This window comes from Monodon monoceros, unplaced genomic scaffold, assembly GCF_005190385.1.
Source record: "Monodon monoceros isolate NGI ecotype Baffin Bay Population unplaced genomic scaffold, NGI_Narwhal_1 Super_Scaffold_12, whole genome shotgun sequence".
Taxonomy (NCBI): domain Eukaryota; kingdom Metazoa; phylum Chordata; class Mammalia; order Artiodactyla; family Monodontidae; genus Monodon; species Monodon monoceros.
In genome coordinates, this window is record NW_021703768.1 from 14064712 (window position 1) to 14083168 (window position 18457).

Genomic DNA, 18457 nt, shown 5'->3' on the forward strand with positions numbered 1-18457 from the left:
AGAGAGGGCAGGTGGGACGGAATGTGTGATGGGGGTGGCATTTGGGAGTAAGTTCCATGTAGGGAATGGCAGGCAGAGTTAGTGGGATGGAGCAGAGATCCTGGGTAAGGGTTACCCAAGAAGAGTCCACATAGATCACCCAATTTACTTATTAGTAAAAACTCTCCTGCGATTTCTGTGTTATACTAGCCCATTCGCTCACACCTTGTCTAGGGAGAAAAGCAGAATGTCTGTTTGTGGGAACAAGAATTCCAAAGGCATCTTTTGGTTGCCCTTAAAGTTTTGGTTGACATCCAGTCCTGGGAGGAATGATCAAGAAGCCATTTAATCAGTGTAAAACAATGAGTATCTCATGTCAGAATCTCAAAACAATTAGAGCCTTTTGATTCAAAACAGACCTGGGACGCTCCAAGGAACAGGGCAAGAGCTTGCTGTTCCAGTAGAGGGAAGCCTGCTTAAAAAGCACTGCATCCACAAATAGAAGAGGAACATTCCTGCATAAAATCAGATTATAAGCAAATGAAGAGAATATGAGCATGTCATCATAGGGAATGGGAAAGCTCATAATCAAATCTAGACTGAGAGAGTTAAGGGGTGTAAAAAAGTGTATACTCCACTTAGACTGTCCTGGACCACTTGCTTTCTGGTGCCTGTGAGGATTGTCTATGCCAAGAAAGGATTGTAGCCTTCCTAGAAAGTACTTGAAGCTATTGTAAGCTTCCTGGAGGGCTTACAATGCTCGGGCTCTCAATCTCACTCCTGGGTTTACTTCAGAACGAATCTCCATTCTCTCAAGGTTGGGTGGAGTCCTGCTAAATCTTGCTTACCATTCACATCGCAGGCGTTCAGTTGGTTTATTGGCCTTTACATTATTGATTGCCCTTTCAGACTGGGTACACTTAGAATAGAAAACAATACACAGTTTTGCATTTTTTCATTTTCAGGTTTTTTTTTTTCTTTTTTGCCTTTAAACTGCCTTGAGCTTAAAGTAACTCAAAAGTGAGATGCGATTCTTGGAAAATGAGCATTCATCAGTAATGTAAGGTATAATAAAACTTAGGTCTATATGCTTTCCTGCCTTTAGTGATTATATTCTAGTATCACAGTGTCTAAATTTAATTTACAATAGCTGAAAGAGTCCATTGAGGAAGAAAATGAAATATCACTGATGGCTATTTTTTCTTATTATCAGCTTGAGAAATTATAAAATATTTATCTCTGTGACTTAACTGTTTCCAAAAATTACCTTCAGATGTTACTATGCCATGAAGATGTTTAAATTCGATTCATAAGAAATGAAAGCTAGTGTGGTTATCTGTTGCCAACTGGCCAAGTATATGTAGACAGAATACCTCCTTTTACCTTAAAGGAGTTTCTCTAAAATGTTCTCAGATATTTACTACAAAACATTTAGAGGATATAGCTGAGCCAAAAGCATAAAATTACAATTACCATAATCTCACTACCCAGAGATAACCACTGTTAACATTTTAATCCATTTCCTTCCAGTTATATACTTCATAAACTTTATTCAGAGAAGTGTTTTGGGGATATTTTAAAACAGAACATCATAGAATCTTAGACTTGCAGGGTGTCGACTGAAAAAAAAACCCACAGCCTAAAAGCTGAGAATTATATTTTATTCAGTGGACTTGCTGAGGACTTAATAAGCCTGGAAGATGGCCTCTGGTATTGCTCTGAAAGACCACTCTGAAGAGGTAAGGGTGGAGCCAGGATGCATAGGAGTTTTTGCAACAAAAAACCAGGTAGTTGGAACAGCAAAAGATTATTGTTAATTACGGGAAACCAGACAACTCAAGTTAATGAATTTAGTGCTTTTCTGTGTGTGGGAAGATGCAAGAGTCTGGGCTCATTGAAATCATTCCTTTGATAGGCACCTTAGCTATCTTGGGCCAGTATTCTGCTTTCCTCCATCCTGAATCCCCTAAGGGTGCCCGGGTTGGGGTAGCTGTAGTGGCTGCTGGCGTGATGGCTACAACCTCCTTTGTTTAGTGATAATGGCAGGCAAAATTTTTCATCCATAAGGGGATCCTTGATTATCTGGTACAGCCTCTTATCCAAGAAGGAAAGTTCCATACTGCCTTGATTGGTATATATCCAATATTATGACTCTCAAATTTCTCCTGTTTCAAGGTGCTTTGCCTGTCAGTACAGATCACTTTTAAGGGTAGAATGGTTCTAATTCTTTAGGTATTCTTCGCTAAGACAAAAACTGTTTTCTTGCAAATATCACTTAATGATCTTCAGAAACATTCTACTTGGTTCCTTCTCTGGATAAACATTTCCCTTTACTTCTGTTTATTCCCATCTCCTCCTCATGGATTTTGTTAAAAAAAATTATTATGACATTTGTTAAAGAACTGGAAGGCAGGGGGGCTATCAGAATAGGTGTAGAGATCAATCACTGCAATGGGGCTTTGCAGTAGGAGAGAGATTGGGCTCAACTTGCAATACGACAAGGAAAAGTGGAAATTCATGGTCAAGGGGCAGGATGGGGGGTCAGTGGATGGAGAATTACTAAGAGGAAGCGTGAGGGACAAGGGGAGATTCTGGCTAACCAACCTAATATGATTCTTGCTGAGGGCAGAAAGGGTGATCAGCCATCACCTGGGGGACAGTGGGGGACGAAGAATTTGGTCACATATCGAGGGTGGAGGATTCTTGCTAAAATGACTTAACAGGATTCTTGTTAAAATTTGGCAATGCAAAGAAGGATACAGAGGTTTGAAGTCGAGGCTTACTTAGGAAGAGGTTTCAGAGGAACCTAATAAGAGTTTGGTCAAGGAGAGAATCTTTCACTTTGAAACCCCAGGATGCAAGGCAGGCATTGGATAGGAAAAGCCCTGGGCACCTTCACTAGTCTACTATGACTGTCTAAGAGGGAAGCCTTTGTATGAGCCCAGGAATTTCTTTTTAGCTCATTTACTCAGGACTCAGTTTCCCAGTTTCCTTAGCTTTCACGTTCCCCAGAATATGTTTAGGGCCCTGTTTGGTAGAATCCAGCCTGACATTTATGACCTTGCTCATCACCCTTCCTCACAACTTAACTCTCACATTCCCAACAAAAAGGATTAGAGTCCACAGGCTAACTGTTTTAACCCAGGTTCTTCTACTTTTTCAAAGGCATGGTTGCAAAAATATTACTTTCTTCTGTGTTTCCTATTACCTTCCTTCTTAATGCTCAGTTTTCTCTTTTTCTTATTTGCACCAGTATATGAATTATCCGTTTCATCGATAGTGTTATAGACGCTATTGGTTGTCTGCATATCCATGTCCCCAGCCATCTTGCTAGTAGAAACCCAAACTGGGGTGGTGGTGTGTCAAATAAAGTAGTTTCCCTAGACTCCTTCATGATTGGAGTAGCTTTATGGCTGCTGTAGTCAGTGAAATGTAAATCGATATCTCTGGGAGTTCTGGGAAAGCTTGGCTGAAATTGCAATGTCTGGAGCTGTGGCAACTATCTTGCAACTCTTAGGTAATACGCATGGTGATGAGATCCAGCGTGCTGAGGAAGATAGAACAGAATGACAGAAACAGTTTGGTTCCCTGATTGAAACAATGAGTAGTTGAATTAATGCTGCTATTCCTGACCATACTTTGTGTTATGTGAGGAAAAACGAGCTCTTACTAGTTTAAGCCATTTTTAGTGAGGTTTTCCCTTGTATTCTAACTGATACAGATGGTTTACAAAACTATCAGCCGTCCTGATTACCCTTCTCTGTCCAAACACCACACTGTTGATGTCCCTCTTAGAATATAGACACAGAATAAGACACCATTGTAAAACTACTGCCTCCTATTGTCTGGTGCATAATGGGACTTAATACATATTTGTTGAGTGAGTTACTAAATAAACCTTATGTGTCCATTAATAGGTCCTAAGAGTGTGCTCTTTGAATTTTTAAAATAAGTCAGGTACCTGGTTGGGTTATATTAGAGTTTGGTTCAACTAAAGTTTACAGATTTCTCAGCTAAGCAAATTGTGTCAGAGGCCCTTAAGGCCACCTTCAGGCTTGATGATTCATAGGACCCAGAAAAGCTATTATACTCATGGTTACGGTTTATCACAGTGAAAGAATACAGATTAAAATCAGCAAAGAGAAAAGGCTTATGTGGCAAAGTCCAGAGGCAAGGCACAAGCTTCTAAGTGTCCTCTCGCAGTGGAGTCACATAAGGTGCCTAATTTTCCCAGCAGTGATGTGTGACATCACGTGCAAAGTGTTGACAACCAGGGAAAGTGACTCTAGCCTTGGTACCAACCGGGAAAGCTCACCTGAACCTGGGTCTTTATTGGGGTTCAGTCATGTAGGCATACAGCACCCCCATGACTGATGTCAGCTGCTCAGATACCAGTCCCCCTGGAGCAAAAACAGGCATGCACCATAAATTCCTTTGTTAGAATAAATTTATCTGGTCACATTAGTCTGGAATGGCGCAAGGTCTCGGCATGCAAAAACATTCTTATCAGGCAGAATATTCTAAGGGCTCAGAGCTTATCTACTGGAGCCAACCAAGGGGCAGACACAGATAAGTAGGAAATGTATAAAACATATATAGTATACATGAAAAAGAACCTAAAGCAAGGGCATGAAAGTATTATGATCTCTGAGTTGTGAGATAAATGATTTATTCTTTCCTAATCATACTTGTAATAATTTTCCAAAATTTCTCATTAGAATAAAGGATTATTATAATCAAAAATATTAAATGTAATGTAGGGTGATATGGTGACTTCATGACAACATGAAATGCAGCTCTAAAAATGTAATGTCAAGGTTTGCTAATAGAACTGCTATTGGAGAGCAAACTGAGTATTTTCAGGAATGTACTGGTGGTTTGGGATGATTACATGGGACGGGCTCTAGGATGGAGGCAAGTTGACTGGGGTCAAATGAGGGCTTGTGGGAGGCCCAAGTACCCGGAAATGCTATTTACTCTGCATGTTCGTTGTAATGTAATTTTCATTTCAGTTTTAAAAGTTCTGCTCAAGATGTTACCCCGTCTAACCCAATTTTCCGTAATTACTTGCACATTCAGCTTTATCTGTCATAGTTTATTGAAGCCTACTATGTACCTCACACTAAATTGATCTTTGTACACTACCATTTTTCTCCCCCTGCTGTCTCTTCCCCCCACCGTTTTTAGGACATGAACTATATCAAATTGAATTTACATGCCTGGCCTTCTTGCCATTGCGCTACAGCATGGAGCCATACTCAAAGAAACCCTTTGTTGGTCTCGTTTGGCTTAGGGTCAGGAGTGTTTGATCTCTGGTAAATTACCAACCTCCCTAGACCTTGGTGTTTCCAATCATATAATGGAGGCGCTTTTAATAAGAATAGCATAGCTTCTGTGAGATGACATGTTCTGTAAAAAATGTTAACATATTGATTGGTATATAGGGAGAGCTAGGTAAAAGTTATTCCTGGTTGTTGTTAAAACTAAGCCAACGTGGCTGAATGTACTTGGTGAATACGTGTTCAGTGCTGTGTAGTCTGATATGTCTTCTTGCAGTGTCTGCTTCTAGTAGACACTAGAATGAAGAGCTTTGGTTTCCTGAAAATTCTTAGCATATTCATGGAGCTCCCCATTTTATTTATTTATTTATAATAATTTTTATTGGAGTATAGTTGACTTACAATGTTGTGTTAGTTTCAGGTGTACAGCACAGTGAATCAGTTATACACATACATATATCCACTCCTTTTTTTTTCAGATTCTTTTCCCATATAGGCCATTACAGAATATTGAGCACAGTTCCCTGTGCTATACAGTAGGTCCTTATTAGTTATCTATTTTATATATAGTAGTGTGTACCTGACAATCTCAATCTCCCAATTGATCCCTCCCCACCTTTCCCCCCTGGTACCCGTAAGTTTGTTTTCTGCATCTGTGACTCTATTTCAGTTCCCCATTTTAGTATTACTAATACTGCCTTCCACTGTTTCAAAAATATTTTGAAGTGATGATGAACATTTCTTGAATAATCTGACCAAGACATTGTTTTAGTTTGTTGATAAGAAAAAGCTGTGACTGATGCTTCTTCAACAGCCTCTATTTTTCTGGATTTAGTACTTGGACAAAGGCCATTTTCTTTTTTTTTTTTAACAACTTTATTGGGGTATAAATGCTTTACAGTGGCGTGTTAGTTTCTGCTTTATAACAGAGTGAATCAGCTATACATATACATATATCCCCATATCTCCTCCCTCTTGTGTCTCCCTCCCACCCTCCCTATCCCACCCCTCTAGGTGGTCACAAAGCACCGAGCTGATCTCCCTGTGCTATGCAGCTGCTTCCCACTAGCTATCTAGTTTACATTTGGTAGTGTATATATGTCCATGCCACTCTCTCACTCCGTCCCAGCTTACCCTTCCCCCTCTCCGTGTCCTCAAGTCCATTCTCTATGTCTGCATCTTTATTCCTGTCCTACCCCTAGGTTCTTCAGAACCTTTTTTTTTTTTTTTTAGATTCCATATATATGTGTTAGCATACGGTATTTGTTTTTCTCTTTGTGACTTACTTCACTCTGCATGACAGACTCTAAGTCCATCCACCTCACTACAGATAACTCAATTTCGTTTCTTTTTATGGCTGAGTAATATTCTATTGTATATATTTGCCACATGTTCTTTATCTATTCATCTGTCAATGGACACTTAGGTTGCTTCCATGTCCTGGCTATTGTAAATAGAGATGCAATGAACATTGTGGTACATGACTCTTTGAATTATGGTTTTCTCAGGGTATATGCCCAGTAGTGGGATTGCTGGGTCATATGGTAGTTCTGTTTTCAGTTTTTTAAGGAACTTCTATACTGTTCTCCATAGTGGCTGTATCAATGTACATTTCCACCAACAGTGCAAGTGGGTTCCCTTTTCTGCACACCCTCTCCAGCATTTACTGTTTGTAGATTTTTTGATGATGGCCATTCTGACCTGTGTGAGGTGATATACCTCATTGTAATTTTGATTTGCATTTCTCTAATGATTAATGATGTTGAGCATCCTTTCATGTGTTTGTTGGCAATCTGTATATCTTCTTTGGCGAAATGTCTATTTAGAACTTCTGCCCATTTTTGGATTGGGTTGTTTTTTTTTTTTGATATTGAGCTGCATGAGCTGCTTGTAAATTTTGGAGATTAATCCTTTGTCAGTTGCTTCATTTGCAAATATTTTCTCCCATTCTGAGGGTTGTCTTTTCTTCTTGTTTATGGTTCCTTTGCTGTGCCAAAGCTTTTAAGTTTCGTTAGGTCCCATTTGTTTATTTTTGTTTTATTTGCATTTCTCTAGGAGGTGTGTCCATAAGGATCTTGCTGTGATGTATGTCATAGAGTGTTCTGCCTATGTTTTCCTTTAAGAGTTTTATAGTGTCTGGCCTTACATTTAGGTCTTTAATCCATTTTGAGTTTATTTTTGTGTATGGTGTTAGGGAGTGTTCTAATTTCATTCTTTTACATGCAGCTCTCCAGTTTTCCCAGCACCACTTATTAAAGAGGGTGTCTTTTCTCCATTGTATATTCTTGCCTCCTTTATCAAAGATAAGGTGACCATGTGTGCGTGGGTTTATCTCTGGGGTTTCTATCCTGTTCCATTGATCTGTATTTTTGGGTTTTTGCCAGTACCACACTGTCTTGATTACTGTAGGTTTGTAGTATAGTCTGAAGCCTGGGAGCCTGATTTCACCAGCTCCATTTTTCTTTCTCAAGATTGCTTTGGCTATTTGGAGTCTTCTGTGTTTCCATACAAATTGTGAAATGTTTTGTTCTAGTTCTGTGAAAAATGCCATTGGTAGTTTGATAGGGATTGCATTGAATCTGTAGATTTCTTTGGGTAGTAGAGTCATTTTCACAATGTTGATTCTTCCAATCCAAGAACATAGTATATCTCTCCATCTGTTTGTATCATCTTTAATTTCTTTCATCAGTGTCTTATAGTTTTCTGCATACAGTTCTTTTGTTTCCTTAGGTAGGTTTATTCCTAGGTATTTTATTCTTTTTGTTGCAGTGGGGAAGGGGAGTGTTTCCTTAACTTCTCTTTCAGATTTTTCATCATTAGTGTATAGGAATGCAAGAGATTTTTGTGCATTAATTTTATTTTTTTAACATCTTTATTGGGGTATAATTGCTTTACAATGGTGTGTTAGTTTCTGTTTATAACAAAATGAATCAGTTATACATATACATATGTTCCCATATCTCTTCCCTCTTGCATCTCCCTCTCTCCCACCCTCCCTATCCCACCCCTCCAGGCGGTCACAAAGCACTGAGCTGATATCCCTGTGCTATGCGGCTGTTTCCCACTAGCTATCTACCTTATGTTTGGTAGTGTATATATGTCCATGCCTCTCTCTCGCTTTGTCACAGCTCACCCTTCCCCCTCCCCATGCCCTCAAGTCCGTTCTTAAGTAGGTCTGTGTCTTTATTCCTGCCTTACCCCTAGGTTCTTCATGACATTTTTTTTCCTTAAATTCCATATATATGTGTTAGCATACGGTATTTGTCTTTCTGTTTCTGACTTCATTTTGTATCCTTCTACTTTACCAAATTCATTGATTAGCTCTAGTAGTTTTCTGGTGGCATCTTCAGAATTCTCTATATATAGTATATGTCATCTGCAAACAGTGACAGTTTTACTTCTTCTTTTCCGATTTGGAGTCCTTTTATTTCTTTTTCTTCTCTGATTGCTGTGGCTAAAACTTCCAAAACTGTGTTAAATAATAGTGGTGAGAGTGGACAACCTTGTCTTTTCCCTGATCACAGAGGAAATGGTTTCAGTTTTTCACCATTCAGAACGATGTTGGCTGTGTTTTTGTCATATATAGCCTTTATTATGTCGAGGTAAGTTCCCTCTGTGCCTACTTTCTGGAAGGTTTTATCATAAATGGGTGTTGAATTTTGTTGAAAGCTTTTTCTGCATCTATTGAGATGATCTTATGGTTTTTCTCCTTCTATTTGTTAATACGGTTTATCACATTGATTGATTTGCGTATATTGAAAAATCCTTGCATTCCTGAGATAAACCCCACTTGATCATGGTGTATGATCCTTTTAATATGCTGTTGGATTCTGTTTGCTAGTAATTTGTTGAGGATTTTTGCTTCTGTGTTCATCAGTGATCCTTGCCTGCAGTTTTCTTTCTTTGTGACATCTTTGTCTGGTTTTGGTATCAGGGTGATGTTGGCCTTGTAGAATGAGTTTGGGAGTGTTCCTCCCTCTGCTACATTTTGGAAGAGTTTGAGAAGGATAGGTGTCAGCTCTTCTCTAAATGTTTGATAGAATTCACCTGTGAAGCCATCTGGTCCTGGGCTTTTGTTGGAAGATTTTTAATCACAGTCTCATTTTCAGTGCTTGTGATTGGTCTGTTTATGTTTTCTATTTCTTCCTGGCTCAATCTCAGAAGGTGTGTTTTTCTAAGAATTTGTCCATTTCTTTCAGGTTGTCCATTTTATTGGCATATAGTTGCTTGTAGTAGTCTCTCATGATCCTCTGTATTTCTGCAGTGTCAGTTGTTACTTCTCCTTTTTCATTTCTAGTTCAATTGATTTGAGTCTTCTTCCTTTTATTTATTTTTTTTACTTTATTTTTTATTTTTTTTGCAGTACGCGGGCCTCTCACTGCTGTGGCCTCTCCCGCTGTGGAGCACAGGCTCCGGATGCACAGGCCCAGAGGCCATGGCTCACGGGCTCAGCTGGTCCGTGGCACGCGGGATCCTCCCGGACCGGGGCACGAACCCGTGTCCCCTGCATCGGCAGGCGGACTCCCAACCACTGCACCACCAGGGAAGCCCTCCCTTTTATTCTTGATGAGTCTGGCTTATGGTTTATCAATTTTGTTTATCTTCTCAAAGAGCGAGCTTTTAGTTTTATTGATCTTTCCCACTGTTTCCTTTATTTCTTTTTCAATTATTTCTGACCTGATCTTAATGATTTCTTTCCTTCTGCTAACTTTGGGGGGTTTTTGTTCTTCTTTCTTTAATTGCTTTAGGTGTAAGGTTAGGTTGTGTACTTGAGATGTTTCTTGTTTCTTGAGGTAGGATTGTATTGCTATAAACTTCCCTCTTAGAACTGCTTTTGCTGCATCCCATAGGTTTTGGGTCGTTGTGTTTTCATTGGCATTTGTTTCTAGGTATTTTTTGATTTCCTCTTTGATTTCTTCAGTGAGCTCTTGGTTATTTAGTAGTGTATTGTTTAGCCTCCATGGGCTTGTATTTTTTACAGATTTTTTCCTGTAATTGTTATCTAGTCTCATAGTGTTGTGGTTGGAAAAGATACTTGATATGATTTTAGTTTTCTTAAATTTACCAAGGCTTGATTTGTGACCCAGGGTATGGTCTGTCCTGGAGAATGTTCCATGAACACTTGAGAAGAAAGTGTATTCTGTTGTTTTTGGATGGAATGTCCTATAAATATCAATTAAGTCCGTCTTGTTTAATGTATCATTTAAAGCTTGTATTTCCTTATTTATTTCCATTCTACGTGATCTGTCCATTGGTGAAGGTAGGGTGTTAAAGTCCCCTACTATGATTGTGTTGCTGTCGATTTCCCCTTTTATGGCTGTTAGCATTTGTCTTATGTATTGGGATGCTTCTTTTTTGGGTGTGTAAATATTTACAATTGTTATTTCTTCTTCTTGGATTGATCCCTTGATCATTATGTAGTATCCTTCTTTGTCTCTTGTAATAGTCTTTATTTTAAAGTCTATTTTGTCTGATATGAGAGTTGCTACTTCAGCTTTCTTTGGATTTCCATTTGTATGGATTATCTTTTTCCTTCCCCTCATTTTCAGTCTGTATGTGTCCCTAGGTCTGAAGTGGGTCTCTTGTAGACAGCATATATATGGGTCTTGTTTTTGTATCCATTCAGCCAGTCTGTGTCTTTTGGCTGGAGCATTTAATCCTTTTACATTTAAGGTAGTTATCGATATGTATGTTCCTATTCCCATTTTCTTAATTGTTTTGGGTTTGTTATTGTAGGTCTTTTCCTTCTCTTGTGTTTCCTGCCTAGAGAAGTTCCTTTAGCATTTGTTGTAAAGCTGGTTTGGGGGTGATGAATTCTCTTAGCTCTTGCTCATTTTTAAAGGTTTAAATTTCTCTGTTGAGTCTGAATGAGCTCCTTGATGGGTAGAGTAATCTTGGTTGTAGGTTTTTCCCTTTCATCACTTTAAATATGTCCTGCCACTCCCTTCTGGCTTGCAGAGTTTCTGTTGAAAGATCAGCTGTTAACCTATGGGGGTTCCCTTGTGTGTTATTTGTTGTTTTTCCCTTGATGCTTTTAATATTTTTTCTTTGTATTTAATTTTTGATAGTTTGATTAGTATGTGTCTTCGCGTGTTTCTCCTTGGATTTATCCTGTATTGGACTCTCTGTGCTTCCTGGACTTGATTGACTATTTCCTTTCCCATATTAGGGAAGTTTTCAACTGTAATCTCTTCAAATATTTCCTCAGTCCATATCTTTTTCTCTTCTTCTTCTGGGGCCCCTATAATTCGAACGTTGTTGCGTTTAATGTTGTCCCAGAGGTCTCTGAGACTGTCCTCAATTCTCTTCATTTTTTTTTCTTTATTCTGCTCAGCAGTAGTTATTTCCACTATTTTATCTTCCAGGTCACTTATCCGTTCTTCTGCCTCAATTATTCTGCTATTGATTCCTTCTAGAGAATTTTTAATTTCATTTATTGTGCTGTTCATCATTGTTTGTTTCCTCTTTAGTTCTTCTAGGTCCTTGTTAAACATTTCTTATATTTTCTCTATTCTTTTTCCAAGATTATGGATCATCTTTACTATCATTACTGTGAATTCTTTTTCAGGTAGACTGCCTATTTCCTCTTTATTTGTGTAGTCTGATTGGTTTTTACGTTGCTCCTTCATCTGCTGTGCGTTTCTCTGTCTTCTCATTTTGTTTAACTTACTGTGTTTGGGGTTTCCTTTTCGCAGGCTTCAGGTTCGTAGTTCCCTTTGTTTTTGGTGTCTGTCCGCAGTGGCTAAGGTTGGTTCAGTGGGTTGTGTAGGCTTCTTGGTGGAGGGGACTGGTGCCTGTGTTCTGGTGGATGAGGCTGGATCTTTTCTTTCTGGTGGGCAGGACCGCATCCTGTGGTGTGTTTTGGGGTGTTTGTGACCTTATTATGATTTTAGGCAGCGTCTGTGCTAATGGGTGGGGTTGTGTTCCTGTCTTGCTTGTTGTTTGGTGTAGGGTGTCCAGCACTGTAGGTTGCTGGTCGTTGAGTGGAGCTGGGTCTTAACATTGAGATGGAGATCTCTAGGAGCGCTTTCGCCATTTTATATTTCGTGGAGCTGGGAGGTCTCTAGTGGACCGATGTCCTGAACTCAGCTCGCCCACCTCAGAGGCACAGGAATGGCCATATTTCTAAGATAATTCCTTGAAGATGTATTCTGAAGTCCAAATTATTCTTTATATCAGTCAGATATTTCCTTGGATAAGTTGAAAATTAAAGGATTTAATTAAGGGTGAATAAAAATCATCCTTTCAAAAATCTTACTGACCGCCTGGGACCAAAACTGCCTGATTGCCAGAAATAAAATCTCAGTGACCAGTGTCCTTTCTCATGGGGCTCTATTTCCTTTGGTTGTATCTTCTAGATCTCTACCCAGAGAACAAAAGCTCTTATGCCTTTAGAGGGGGAAAGTCAGAGTTCAAGAGAAACTCACTTCACATAAACGTTATCAATTAGATGCAACCAGAACAGTGGTTATGGGGTGAGTGGTGGATTCAAGAACCACTTAGGACTTAACATTGGCAGAACTTTGTTGATTGTTTGGATATCTGAATGAAGAGGAAGAGTGAAAGAGTGTCCCGCGTTTCTGACTCAGATGGAGGTTACGTGGGTGTGCCATTCACTGAGAGGGGAATTGCAGCAAGAAGAGCACGATTTGGGGGCAAGATAGTGTTTTCTTGATTTGTTGAGTTTGGGGTGACTATGGGGTGCCCAAATGGGCATGTCCAGTGGACTTTCAAGTTCGAAGCTTGGGAAGGAATCTGGGTCAGAGAGATTTTGGAGCACGATCCTGGCATCGAAATCACTTGAGTGGATGAAGTTGGCCAAGGAGAGCATTTCTTAGAGAATCCCACTGTACGTCCAGTGCAAGCCGTGCTCTTGTTTTAATGCTCTGCATACTGGGGCTGCTCTATAAACATTTGGTGAAAATGATGAAAAACTCATTGGCTCATGGGGATAAATTGTTTTCTCATTTTGGCTCCAAAGAAATGACAAAACATTTTTGTGGTAGGATAAAGGGGGCATGGCGTGTGGTTATGAGTGATATTAAGCATTGTTTACGTGCAGGGAGCTGAGGGAATTTATGAATGAGTTTCAGAAAGCCCACAGAGACAGGAAATTATATACAGAAATGGGTAAAGGAGACATAATTTTTATCCGATTCTCAAAGCATCATGAAAGTGGTTGAATAAATACCTGTTATCCTGGAGGCAAATAAAGGGAACAAAGGTCACGTCGGAATAACTCAGAAAACCAGAAAAATCACCTAAACAACGAGGGATCCCATTTCCTCCGGGCTCTGCTTTTGTGTCCTGTGCTGGTATTGTACAATATTGGAGGAATTTGGGCCAGGAGTTTTCATTGTGTGGCTTGGCAGAATCAAAGGCCAAAATATGATTAATTCTAGATGTGGATAATTTGGAAGGATAAGGAATGTAGGGAGGATTAGGGGTAATTTTCAAAATCTGGCTACTTCTTTAGCCAGCATATCACTCTCTTGTTTACTATAGATGAGACAAGGAAGGTACTTTTGAGAATATTCAAGTATCACTAGTTACTTAATGTAACCCCGCCCCGCCGCCACTCTTTCTGTTTCCTCTTAAATAGGTTTCATGTTTTAAAGCAGCTTTAGGTTCACTGCAAAACTGAGAGGATGGTCCAGAGATATCTCATGTGCCCTCTGTCCCCCTACACTCACAGCCTCCCTCATTATCAGCATCCCCACCAGAGACGTGCGTTTGTTATGGTTGGTGAGCCTACACTGACACATCGTTATCACTCAGAGTCCTTAGTTAACGTTAGTGTTCACTCTTGGTGTTGGACATTCTAGGGGTTTTGACAAATATATAATGACATGTACCCACAATTATAGTATCCTACAGAATAGTTTCATTGCCCTAAAAACTCCTCTGTGCTTCACACATATTCATCCCTCCCTCCCCTCTAACCCCTGGCAACTGCTGATCTTCTGACTGTCTCCATAGTCTTGTCTTTTCCAGAATGTGAGATACAGCGGTTGAAATCACACAGTATGATTTGAAAGATATACTATATGATCAGAAAGGAATAGACCATCTTCTTTCACTTAGTAGTATGCGTTTAAGTGTCTTCCGTGTGTTTTCATGGATTGATAGCTTATTGCTTTTGAACACTGAATAATATTCCATCGTCTGGATGTACCACAGTGCATCCATTCATCTACCGAAGGACGTCTTGGTTGCTTCCAAGCTTTGACAGTTAGGAATAAAGCTGCTATAAACATCCATGTGTGGGTTTTTGTGTGGACATAAGTTTTCAGCTCATTTGGGTGAATCCCAAGGAGTGTGATTGCTGGATCATATGGTAAGAGTATGTTTAGTTTTGTAAGAAACTGCTAAACTGTCTTCCCAATTGGCCGTACCATTTTGCATCCCACCAGCAGTGAATAAGACTTCCTGTTGCTCTGCACCCTCGCCAGCATTTGGCGTTTTCAGTGCCCTGGATTTTGGCTATCCTAATACCTGTGTAGTGATATCTTACTGTTGTTTTAATTTGCATTTCTCTAGTGACATATGATGTGTAGCATCTTTTTATGTCCTTATTTTCCATCTGTGTATCTTCTTTGGAGAGCAACATTTTTCTTTTTTTTTTTGGTACGCGGGCCTCTCACTGTTGTGGCCTCTCCCGCTGTGGAGCACAGGCTCCGGACGCACAGGCTCAGCGGCCATGGCTCACGGGCCCAGCCGCTCCGCGGCATGTGGGATCTTCCCGGACCGGGGCACGAACACGTGTCCCCTGCATCGGCAGGCGGACTCTCAACCACTGCGCCACCAGGGAAGCCCGAGAGCAACATTTTTAACAAAATGTTAAGTTGCAGGTTTTGACTGAGGCATGAAAACACAGTAGATATGACACACCAAAGACTCCAGAGCAAGTACAAATGTTTTTAATGACATTTCAAAAACCATTTTGTAATGCTTGAATCACTCACTGCATAGGGTCTAAAAGAGTTGGGTTACTGAAGATGAAAAGAGAAGCTATGAAAGCAAATATCTTTAGAGAGAGCTATCATTGTTACGTGGGCCTCCTCCCCTAACCCATAGGGGACAGGAAGGGTGCCTGCCCTTCCCTTCAAGGCCATTTGAAAAGCTTCAACCAGACAACTTGCAGTGTTCCCTGAAGAGTAGGCGGAGTGACAGAGATACCAGGGTCTTTCTTCTACTTGTAGAATCTTCCTGGCTAGCTACTTGAGTGCCTAAAGTGAGTTTATAGGGGAAAGGATGCTTGGAGTATTTCCCAAGGAGGTGAGGCTCACATGCGCCAGAGCTAAGGACTTAGATGCTGTCAGATAGGCAGCCCTAGCTCTCAGCAGAGGGAGGCTGGAGCTTGGACCTTGGGCTGTAGAAGGAGTAAGTGGCCAGCTAGAGAAAGTTTTCTTCCATGTGAGGGGCACTGCTGTGAGAGACACTGAGCTCTGGTGAGGAGAGGTGGCCCCCAGAATCTGGAAAAGTGCATTAAACATTAGCCAGACCCAGGTTCTTTTCAGCGCCAGTAAAATAAGATCCCTGTTCACCTTGTTTCTCCTCCTTGTAGGACTCCGTACCCTGTGTTTTTATCCAGGAGCAATGGGAAGTTTTTTTCCTTTATTGAATACATTCTAAAGGAGTAGTGGAGGACCAATGTAAATTTATACCTTGTGAGTCTTGCTTACTCAGTGTGCAGTTACATACTGAAAGGGTAGCACGATGAGAAAAACAGTTTGAAGGTTGTAACTATCTTTCGGAAAAAGTTCTTGATCCTCTTAATTTCTGAGAACGTGATTTTCTTTTAGAAGCAAGTCCTGCTATTCTTCATCTGCTAATAGAGAGTGGAAATACCCCAAATGATGCTTTTCCGTGGGGTTGTTATGCTTAGAAAATTCAAGCGAAGACAAAGTGTCTTCAGGGGGTAAACTGAAGATGGCAGCCACCCCTCCCGTGTCTTATACATAACATAATTGCATTGATAGGATTGGAGGAGGGAGAATAATTGGTTTTTGCTAAATCATAGGACAGAAACCAACAGATTCAAGTTGACATTGAAAGTCAAGTTTTCAAGAAATTACTGGCATTCATAAGTTCAGAATATTAATGGCAAATGTGCTCAGAGAACCTGATACTCTCTCTTCCCTGTATCCTGGCAGAGCCACTCTTTAAATCTGTTTAAATGCATCGACTCTGATTATGGAAGGGCCCACACAGGCCAGTGTGCACTTGGAGGGGCTGGTGGGGAGCTGGTGGGTCAGTGACATTGTGTTGGTTCGATTCCAGCTGAAATGGGGGAATCAGTTTGTTTGCTTACTTGTGGGTTTACACAAACTCAGAAAGCATGTTTGGGTAATTCTTCTGTACAGATTTAGAGACAGCGTATATTAGAGGAGCCAGTAAAAAATGTTGATGGAAGAGAAAATAAAAATGTATTCTTATGAGTGGTAGACAGAGGAAAAATTCTAGAGGATAACTCGGAGGAAAAAGCACATACACTTTTTATTAGCGTACAGAACGCAAATGATTTGCAGATGTTCGTCTGAGCGTTTCACATAAAACATACTTATATACCTGGGCTTTTTTCCCCCTCAGTTATTTTAATAGCTGAAGCATCTTTCTTTTGTGAACAATTTATTCTAGTGGCAATAAAAATGCAGCAGCACAGCCTCATTATGCCCAAAAGCAAATGACTTATGCGGCGTCTTAGCTTGCTTTGTTGGGTTGAACTCTGAAGACTGATGGCAATCCCGGCTAACCAGGCACTTGGATGAGTGACTTTGTAAGTAAGGAACCATAGGAAAATAGCTCAGCTCTTAAAGTGGTACTCGGCTTTCAAGTTTCTCCTCACCTACACACAAACGTAAAGTTCAGAACAAGGATGTTGGGAAATCTTTTTGGAGTTTGCCGAAGAGCTTTTGTAAGCAGAGTCATTCTTGCTGGTCTGCGTGGTACTTTGTTTACTTGCCACCATTTTTAAGTTGACTGTGAGTCGTCTGTGCATTTACCAGTTGGGCTGTGATGCTTTTTATCTTCAGTAAAAGCTTCTGTTGATGAGGCAGACAGACTGGGAACTCTTGGTGTCCTAGAAGAGGGATTTTATTGGACACTGTACATTTATGTTTTTGAGGGTGTGGGCAGATGCCTCTCCTGTAGTTCATCCCCCTGCCTTGGTGCATTCATGAAAGGAGCCATTTTTCTTTTCTTTTCTTTTTTTTTTTTAGTGGTAGCAGTTTTTTATTTATTTTTTCATCTTTATTGGGGTATATTTGCTTTACAATGTTGTGTTAGTTTCTGCTGTACAACAAAGTGAATCAGCTATAGGTATACATATATCCCCATATCCCCTCCCTCTTGAGCCTCCCTCCTACCCTCCCTATCCCACCCCTCTAGATCGTCACAGAGCATCCAGCTGATCTCCCTGTGCTTTGCAGCAGCTTTCCACTAGCTATCTATTTTACATTTGGTAGTGTATATATGTCACTGCTACTCTCTCACTTTGTCCTGGCTTCCCCTCCCACCCCGTGTCCTCAAGTCCATTCTCTACATCTGCGTCTTTATTCCTGCCCTGCCACTAGGTTCATCAGTACCATTTTTTTAGATTCCATATATATGCATTATATATATATATGCATATATAATGCATATATAAAAATATATATAATGGAATATTACTCAGCCATGAAAAAGAATGGAATCCTGCCATTTGCAACAATGTGTATAGACCTAGAGAGTATTATGCTCAATAAAATATGGTGGACAGAGAAAGACAAATACTCTATGTTATCACTTATATGTGGAATCTTAAAAAATAAAGCAAATGGATGTATATATCAAAGTAGAAACAGACTCACAGATATTGAGAACAAACTAGTGGTTACCAGTGGGGAAAGGGAAGTGGGGAGGGACATTTAGGGGCAAGGTATTAAGAGGTGCAAACTACTATATATAAAAAGAATAAGTAGGCTTCCCTGGTGGCGCAGTGATTGGGAGACTGCCTGCTGATGCAGGGGACACGGGTTTGTGCCCCGGTCCGGGAGGATCCCACGTGCTACGGAGCAGCTGGGCCCGTGGGCCATGGCCACTGGACCTGTGCGTCCAGAGCCTGTGCTCCGCAACGGGAGAGGCCACAGTGGTGAGAGGCCTGCATACCACAAAAAAAAAAAAAAAAAAGCAACAAGGATATATTGTACAGGGAAATA

General features: G+C 40.3%; 1 protein-coding gene across 1 annotated transcript in view; it reads left to right on the forward strand.

Moving 5' to 3' along the window:
• Positions 1–18457, forward strand: part of FBXL7 (F-box and leucine rich repeat protein 7) — a 414656-nt gene that overhangs the window by 23747 nt on the left and 372452 nt on the right. The gene's annotated exons all lie outside the window — the stretch shown is intronic.